Source organism: Gossypium raimondii, chromosome 1 (genome assembly GCF_025698545.1).
Source record: "Gossypium raimondii isolate GPD5lz chromosome 1, ASM2569854v1, whole genome shotgun sequence".
In the NCBI taxonomy this organism is placed as follows: domain Eukaryota; kingdom Viridiplantae; phylum Streptophyta; class Magnoliopsida; order Malvales; family Malvaceae; genus Gossypium; species Gossypium raimondii.
In genome coordinates, this window is record NC_068565.1 from 47209328 (window position 1) to 47217758 (window position 8431).

At 36.7% G+C, this 8431-nt stretch overlaps 1 non-coding gene across 1 annotated transcript; it reads right to left on the reverse strand.

Moving 5' to 3' along the window:
• Positions 1-4901: 4901 nt before the first annotated feature.
• On the reverse strand, positions 4902-5008 carry LOC128032684 (small nucleolar RNA R71). Its single transcript, XR_008188948.1, has one exon. It is a non-coding gene; the product is annotated as a small nucleolar RNA R71 (small nucleolar RNA).
• Positions 5009-8431: the final 3423 nt, after the last annotated feature.

Here is an 8431-nt window from a genome sequence, read left to right on the forward strand (position 1 = left end):
GTTTAGCCCAACCATAAGAGACTTTAACAATCTTGAAGGGACTCAAAGTTACATCTTGGAAAGTGAAAAGATTTATATTCTTCCATATATGCCAGGCAAGCAAACCAAAGAGGCAAGACCAATTTACCTCTCCCACGTTCTGCCTCGAAGGATTCTGAATATTTGAAGCTAACCACTCATGAAAATCATTCGAGAAGAAATTACTACTTTGACATACCAAAATAACCTGCAACCATATTTCTCTCACTGTAGGACAATCTGTAATCATTTGCAAAATATCCTCCGATTAATGTCCACAAAACAAACAAGAGCTATAATGTCCAATCCCTCGCCTCACTTGGTCCACATTAGTGAGTAATCATTGTTTAAGGAGAAGCCATATAAAGATGAAAACCTTTTAAGAGCCTTGAAACTTCTAAGCAATTTTCCAAGTCGTATATCTTGGATTCTAAGATCTATCTCGAAACATCCAATACACACTTTTAATGGAAATGAACTCGTTGAGGTATGAAGCCAGGCAATCTTATTAGGTCCAGCTGAAGTATGAGGAGGGGGAATGCCAACAATTAACCTTACAAAAACACGAAATTAATCGAGATTCCAAGAGCCATCTTCTGTCACTATTTTATTAAGTAAACAATCCGAGATAGGATTAGCATGAAAGGGAATTCACTGGATCAATGGCCCTAATTTGGAATCCACGGGTCCTTCTAAAATTGAATATTATTTCCATTTCCCACTAACCAGACTAAATTATCTTGGAGTAGGGGCTAGACCTTAGAAAGGGCCCTCCAAAGAAAGAACATCGAGCTCGTGAAATATTTTCATCTATATCCTCTTTCATACCATACTTTGAGACACTAACCCATAAGTCGTTGGACTTTGAGGCTACGTTATAGCCAAGTTTCAACAGAATAGAGGTGTTTTAATCCCTCAACTGCCTAACACTAAGACTACCACATGAGCGGGGTTGACAAATAAATTCCCAATTGACTAAAGCTATCATCCTTCTACCATTAGAGGAATCCCAAATAAAGTTTCAAACATATACTCTATCTCCTCACAGAACCCCTTAGGGATCATCATGGACTGCATGCAATAACTGGGTATAGTCAAAAAGACTGATTGCACTATAGTATCTCTATCGACTGGAGATAATTGCCTGGCATCCCAACTTTGCAACTTGTTGTAGACTTTTTCCCCTACAAAATGCAAGGTGTTGTTAGTGACCTTTTCATGAAAAAGAGGCACCCCCAAGAAAGTACTAAAATTCTGCGCTCTTTGAAACCCGAGAAGACCATTGATCAAATCTCCTAAAGCACCATCAATACTACTGGAGAAGAAACTATTAGTCTTCAAAGTATTTACTTGATGGCTATAAAAAGCATAGAAATCCTTTAATATTTCTTTAAGTAAACAAGCATACTGCATGTTTAATTTACAGAAAATGACCAAATCATCTGCGAACAAGAGGTGCGATAGAGTCGGGCCCGATCGAGAGAGCAAAATAGGGTACCACTTGCCATTATTAATCACAACATGAATACCATGTACAAGTCATTCCATGCACAAGAAAAAAAGATAAAATGACAACGTACATCCATGATGGATCCCTCTGGCTGGCCTAAATTCTATGTTGGGACACCATTCCTCAAAACCTGCATGGTGGATTTCGATATGGCAGACATAATTACTCATCTAAGAAAGTCTGATATATCTTCAGCTTGGAGAGAGACATTAATGAACTCCCAACGCACCCTATCATAGGCTCTCTCCAAATCAATTTTTACAGCCATCAATTGCTTATTAGGAAGTCTGTTTTTCATGGAATGAATCACTTCCTACTCTATAAGGATACTTTCAGTAATACTCTTTCCAATAATAAATCCAACCTACTCCTACACAATAATCTTAGGAAAGATATTTTTAAAATGGTTAGCAATAATTTTCATAATCAACTTGTATAAAACAAATCATAGGTTGATAGGGCGAAATTGAGATAAACTTTTAGGACTCGAGACCTTTAGAATAAGTACTAGCAACATATTATTCAATTTCGGATCAATAGTTCCTCCAACAAATATATTTTTAACCCATTAACAAATTGCGCCTCCAACTATTCCCCATTGTTTCTAAAAAAATAGGGCATGAAAACCATCACTGCCAGGGGCCTTCAATGGAGCCATGTCAAATAGTATATTCTTAATTTCCTCATCAGTAACCATCTTGCCCAGAAACTCAACATGGAAAGAAGCTAAGAGGTTGTCCCCATATAGGTTTTGAGGTATCGCCATAAAAATTTTGAAACAAACAAACCACCTCATATTGAAAGATATTCGCATCGTAGATCCAAACACCTTTGTTATTTCGCAGAGTAGTGATTCGGTTAAATTTCCTCCTTTGTAAAGCACGATTGTGAAAATCTTAGTGTTCTTGTTCCCCAAACTAAGCCAGTCACATCTAGATTTTTGTTTCCATAAGTTCTTCATGATATAAAACACTTTCCAACTCCCCCTCACCTTCATTTTTGACTGAAACAAGTGATTAGAGTCAAAACGTTCCATCGCCCTTTGAATGCCAAAAAGATGATTTAACAACTGCCTTTTACAAGAATCGATATGGCTATAAATAGATGTATTCCATTCCTTAATGTTAGAGGTAAATTCAAATATTGAATTTTTCATACATCCATTAAACTGTCACTTTTATTTGACAACATCAAAGAAATCCAAATGTTTAGTCCACCCAGCCAAAAAACGAACTGATCGACCTTGAAGAAAGGAAAAACAGTTTATGATCAAATTTAATCCTCGAAAGGTGAGTAACCGTGTTGTTGGGAAAGGCCTTCACCCAAGTATCATTACCGAGAGCTCGATTAAGCTATTCAAATATCCCACATCTATGCTAAGTAAAGTAAGGGCCTCTTAAACCCAAATCTCATAGTTCAACCAAATCAACAAAATCCCCAAACAAATGACATCTCTTCTCACGAAATTGTCTAACTTTCTTTTTACTTGGGGAAAAGATAACATTAAAATCATCAATAGCAAGCCAATGGACCGCCTCTGAAAGAATAGAGAATTCCAAATCCTCCCATTGAACCTTCTGATTTTTCCTATTCGGACTTCCATAAACAAACGAGACAAAAACAGATTGAAAAAGTATGCTACTGATAACCTGAATCAAAATAAATTAAAGGTGATTTCAGGATACCTCAACCTGAACCGAACCCTTCCAATCAACACAAATGCCTCTAGAAAAAACAAGTGCACCTAACAATAGCTTTTACACGATGAGAATATTTGAACCCCAACTTAGCAATAATTTTATCTACTTTAGAACCACTAACCCTCATCCCTAGTAAGCTAACTATATCTGGCTTGTACTCCATAGTATACCCTTAGAGAATATGAGGAAACTTGGCATTAGCAAGACCCTGACAATTCCATGAAAAATGGAAAAATTTGTATTCATAATTAAACAAAAAAGATGGAACCTTACTGGCTGGATACCACCATATCTTCCAACTGCTTCTTAGCAACATTAATCAGATCATCTTTTCTAATTTTTAATTCAAATTGGGAGTTTATGAGCTCTAGAATGGAGTTCATCATGTTAGATAATGACACTAGATTACCCATGGTTGCCTTGAAACTACTACCACAGCCTCGCAGTGCCCTGTTTAACTTCCTTCCTTTTCTGAAATAAGCTGCGTCACGTTAGAATGTCGCCCTTGAGAGCCAGAGTCGCCACTTTTCAAAACTAATGAGGGGTCATTATCAGCAGAGTGCAAGTTATGTGATAATGGATCCAATTTGGAAAGCTTCCAACGTCACCATATTCCTTTGGTTTAGGCCACCCTCCTGCATTGGTTGCTTACCTAGGGCCTTCAAGGATCTTCCTGCATCCTCTAGGCCCATAAAGTTTTTATTGGCAGGTAAGCCAATTCTAATACTAGTTGACCCGACCCGTCTCCTTTGATCCATGCTTTTGCCTTGATCAGCTTCCTTTCTTAGTAGACTAGGGTCTTGATGTTCGATAGGTGCACTTGCTTTTGTCGTATTTATAGTTAGTTTAGTGACCATCTAGTTTTTGGCGCCGTCTCCGGGGACTAAAATATTAAGAACACTTGATTTTTATTAATTTAGCATTTTATTTTATTTTATTTTATTTTTAGTTTAATTTTTACATTCTAATTTTCTTTTTTTTTACTTCTGGCAGGTTCCTTTAGTTTATGACCAGAAGAAAGCCATCAGGACCATTACTGTTTGATAGTAAATTGAAAGTACAGCTCGTAGAAACCGTAGAAAAGTAAGGTAGAGTCGAGAGAATATAGTAGACGAACAAGAGAAAATTATTATTACTTAAGAGATGGATGATAACCAGAATAATCAGCTACCTCCTACAGTTGTTGTAGATCATGATCTTGTTTCTCGTACTATGTACAATTATGCCAAGCACACTCTGACTAGGGTGAATCGAGTATTATGCGACCCACTATTGCTGCAAATGATTTCGAACTAAAGTCGAACACTATGCAGATGATTCTACATTTTGTTCAGTTCGATGGTTTGCAAGAAGAAGATCCAAATACTCATTTGGCTATTTTTTTAGAAATCTACGATACTTTCAAAATTAATGGCGTCACTAATGACACCATTTAGTTCGATGGTTTGCAAGACGAAGATCCAAATACTCATTTGGCTAATTTTTTAGAAATCTATGATACTTTCAAAATTAATGGCGTCACTGACGACACCATTCGCCTACGGTTATTCCCTTTCTCGTTGAGAAACAAAGCTAAACAGTGATTGAACTCTTTACCACGAGGTTCCATCACTACATGGGATCAAATGACCGAAAAATTCCTACTGAAGTACTTCCCACCGACTAAGACAACCAAGTTGAGGAACGACATCTCTTCCTTTATGCAGATCGATTTAGAAACTCTATATGATGCATGGGAGAGGTACAAGGATTTATTGAGAATGTGCCCTTACCACGGGTTACCCTTATAGTTACAGGTTCAAACCTTCTACAACGGTTTGAATCCCTCAACTAAATAGTTGATCGATGTAGCAGCCGATGGTACACTGCAAAATAAAACACCTGAAGTGACTTATGAGTTTATAGAAGAGATGACACTAGATAATTATCAGTGGCAAGTCATTAAGACGAAATTGATGAAAGCAGCCAGAGTTTTCAACTTAGATGAAGTCACCATGTTATCAAATCAAGTATAACTTTTAAATAAAATAATTGATTGTTTATATGTTTCTATGCAGGTACATCTGGTGATGCAATGCGATACCAATGGAGGAGGAATGAATAATCCAGAATGTTTACCCTTCGCTCCTAGCACAGAAAACGAACAAATCAATTATATGGGTAATAATTTTAGGCATTAAAATAACTCTTATAGTAATAATTATAATGCAGGTTGGAGGAACCATCCCAATTTCTCTTGGGGTGGTCAAGGAAATCAAAGAGCACAAGCCCTTCCAAGCTTCCAACAATTAACTTATCAGCAAGAGAAAAAGCCAAACCTTGAAGAGATATTGACCAAGTTTATCTCGGTGTCAAAAACACTGAAGTAACACTTAAAAATGAACAAGCATCGATTCAAGGACTCAAGAACCAAATAGGTCAACTTGCTAAGTTAATCTCAGAAAGACCACAAGGTAGTTTGTGTAGCAATACCGAAAGTAACCCAATGGAGCAGAGTCTTGCAATTACTGTTCGAAATGAAGAAGGGTTAGTTGAATCTGAACTAGAACTGAGGTAAGAAATTATGGTAAATAACGATAAGGTTGAGGTAGGCCACAAAGAGCAAAAGTCGGTTGCCAAAGAGTATAAACCTCGAGTTATGTATCCTAACGCGGCGAAGAGAGACCACACGAATGAATAATTTGGTAAATTTCTCAAACTCCTGAAAAAATTACATATTAACTTACCGTTTGTTGAAGCTCTTTTGCTGATACCCAATTATGTCAAATTTTTAAAGGAGTTGTTGGCAAACAAAAGAAAGTTAGATGATTCTTCGACTGTAGAACTCAATGTAGTTTGCTCAGCCATCTTACAAAACAAACTACCCAACAAACTGAAAGATCCAAGGAGTTTAACTATTCCTTATTTAATTGGTAGTTTGAATATAGATAATACTTTGGCTGATTTAGGGGCTAGTATTAATGTCATGCCCTATAAAATGTTAAAACAACTTGGTCTTGGGAAACCCAAACAAACTAGGATGAGTATTCAATTAGCGAATAGAACCGTTAGATATCCTAGGGGTGTTATTGAAGATTTCCTTGTTAAAATCGATAAATTCATATTCCCCGTTGACTTTGTTGTGTTAGACATGGATGAGGGTAGTAAGGTACCTTTAATTTTAGGCCGCCCCTTTTTAGCAACTGATAGAACAATAATTGATGTTAGTACGAGTGAGTTAGTACTTCGTGTAGGTGATGAGTCGATTACTCTTCAAGCTCATAATTCTGTTAGAACATCTAGTGATCGATATAATTTTAAATCTTCTGTTAATGTTAGTGGCTATGTGGCTTAACCTTCTTTGCAGGAAACCCCTTGAAAAAAACGTAATGGAGCCATGTTTCAGTCAATACGATAGAAACAAAAGGATTTACGATGAATGAATGTTACAAATTGATGAATTAGATGAATGGCGGATACATGTCAAGGAGAAACCGAAAAAACACAATGAAGAGCCAAAGAGACACCATGATGAACATATGAATGGAACAAACTAATTTAAGGTTGGGGCAAGACACTGCTAGACAAAACAGACCCACGAATCTCTCATTCAGAGCTTGATGCAAACAGATCAAACCTATTTACAGTATTGAACGTTTTCCCCTACGACACAGTCGAGGTAACTCATTCTAAATTTGACACATTCAAGGTAAAGAATGCTCGACTCAAACCTTATTTTGGTCATAGAACTGTTAACGAGAAAAATGAGCTTCGGCTCGGCGAACCACCGTAACTGTATGCGTACGAGGTAAGTCGAGCTTAGAATTTAAATGAATGCTTCTCGGGAGGTAACCTGAGTGTTAAATTTTGATAATTCTTGTAGTTTCATTGCATACTTATTTAAAATCTTAAATTTAAAAAATGTGTGTTTTTGACCCACACGGCCTGGACACACGGGCGTGTCCTAGGCCATGTGCACAATGGGGCATTTGACAGTGAGTTACACGGCCGGCGACATGCCATGTGACCCACACGGCCTGGACACATGGGCGTTTCCTTGGCAGTGTAGATCCTGGGACTTAAATTTTGAAAAATTTGAAGGTTACACGGCCTAAAATGATCCACACGGCCGTGTGGCACACACAGCTTGGACATATGGGCGTGTCCTAGGCCGTGTGAAACCTGGAGCTAATTTTTTTAGTGTTAAATCAAGTCAGAAAGTTACACGGGCATGACACATGACCGTGTAACCCACACGACCTCTCACACGGGCGTGGGAGAAGCGAAGAAGATCACACACGGCCTGAACACACAGTCGTGTGAAGACTGGGCTTAATTTTTAATTACACACGGGCTGAAAACACCCCCACACGATCGTGTGGCCTAAACCCTAATATTTCTTTCCCAATTTGTCTTTTTCTTCTTCCTCAAACAAGCCACCCCCTTTCCCTCTCATCACCCACCTCCTCTCACTTCCCTCCATAATTGGCAAACCCCGCCCCCACCCACACACGACACCTCCTCCCACATACGACCCTCCGTCGTAACCCAGGCCACCATCTTCCATCTATCTTTCCTTTTTACCCTTTTCTTTATTTTATTTTTTATTTATTTATTTTTTATTATTTATTATATTATTTATTATTATTTTACTGATTTTTTTGATGATTTATTTATTTATTTTGTTTTATTATTCTTATGCTTAGATATTAATTTTATTTTAATTTATTTCTTTCATTTAGTTATATTTCTTTTATTTTTAGTATTTTTTGACTATTATTCTTAATATTACCTTTAATTTATTGGTATTTTTGAGTTTATTTCTTTTCTTTTCTTTTTATCTTTATTTTTGTTTTTGTTTTTGTTTTAGTTGCTTTATTTTTATTTTCTTAGACTTATTACATTTATTAGACTTATTTTTCTTTTTCTTTTTATGGTTGCTTCTAATTGAGTTGTAATCTCTTACTCTTCTTCATTATTTGTGTTTATTTTCTTCTTAGCTTGCACAGAATCATGCACTTCACTTTCAATTATCTACAATTCCGCTTTTCACCATTCTGGCGATTTCATCCAATATTCAGGGTAATTTTAGCTTTCTCCCTTTCTTATGATATTCTGCTTATACTGTGATTATATCTGTTTGTACATTGAAGACAATGTGCATCTTAAGTGTAGGGAGGTTATTTATATAATTATTAGAAAATCCCTAAATTATGTCTTGTAT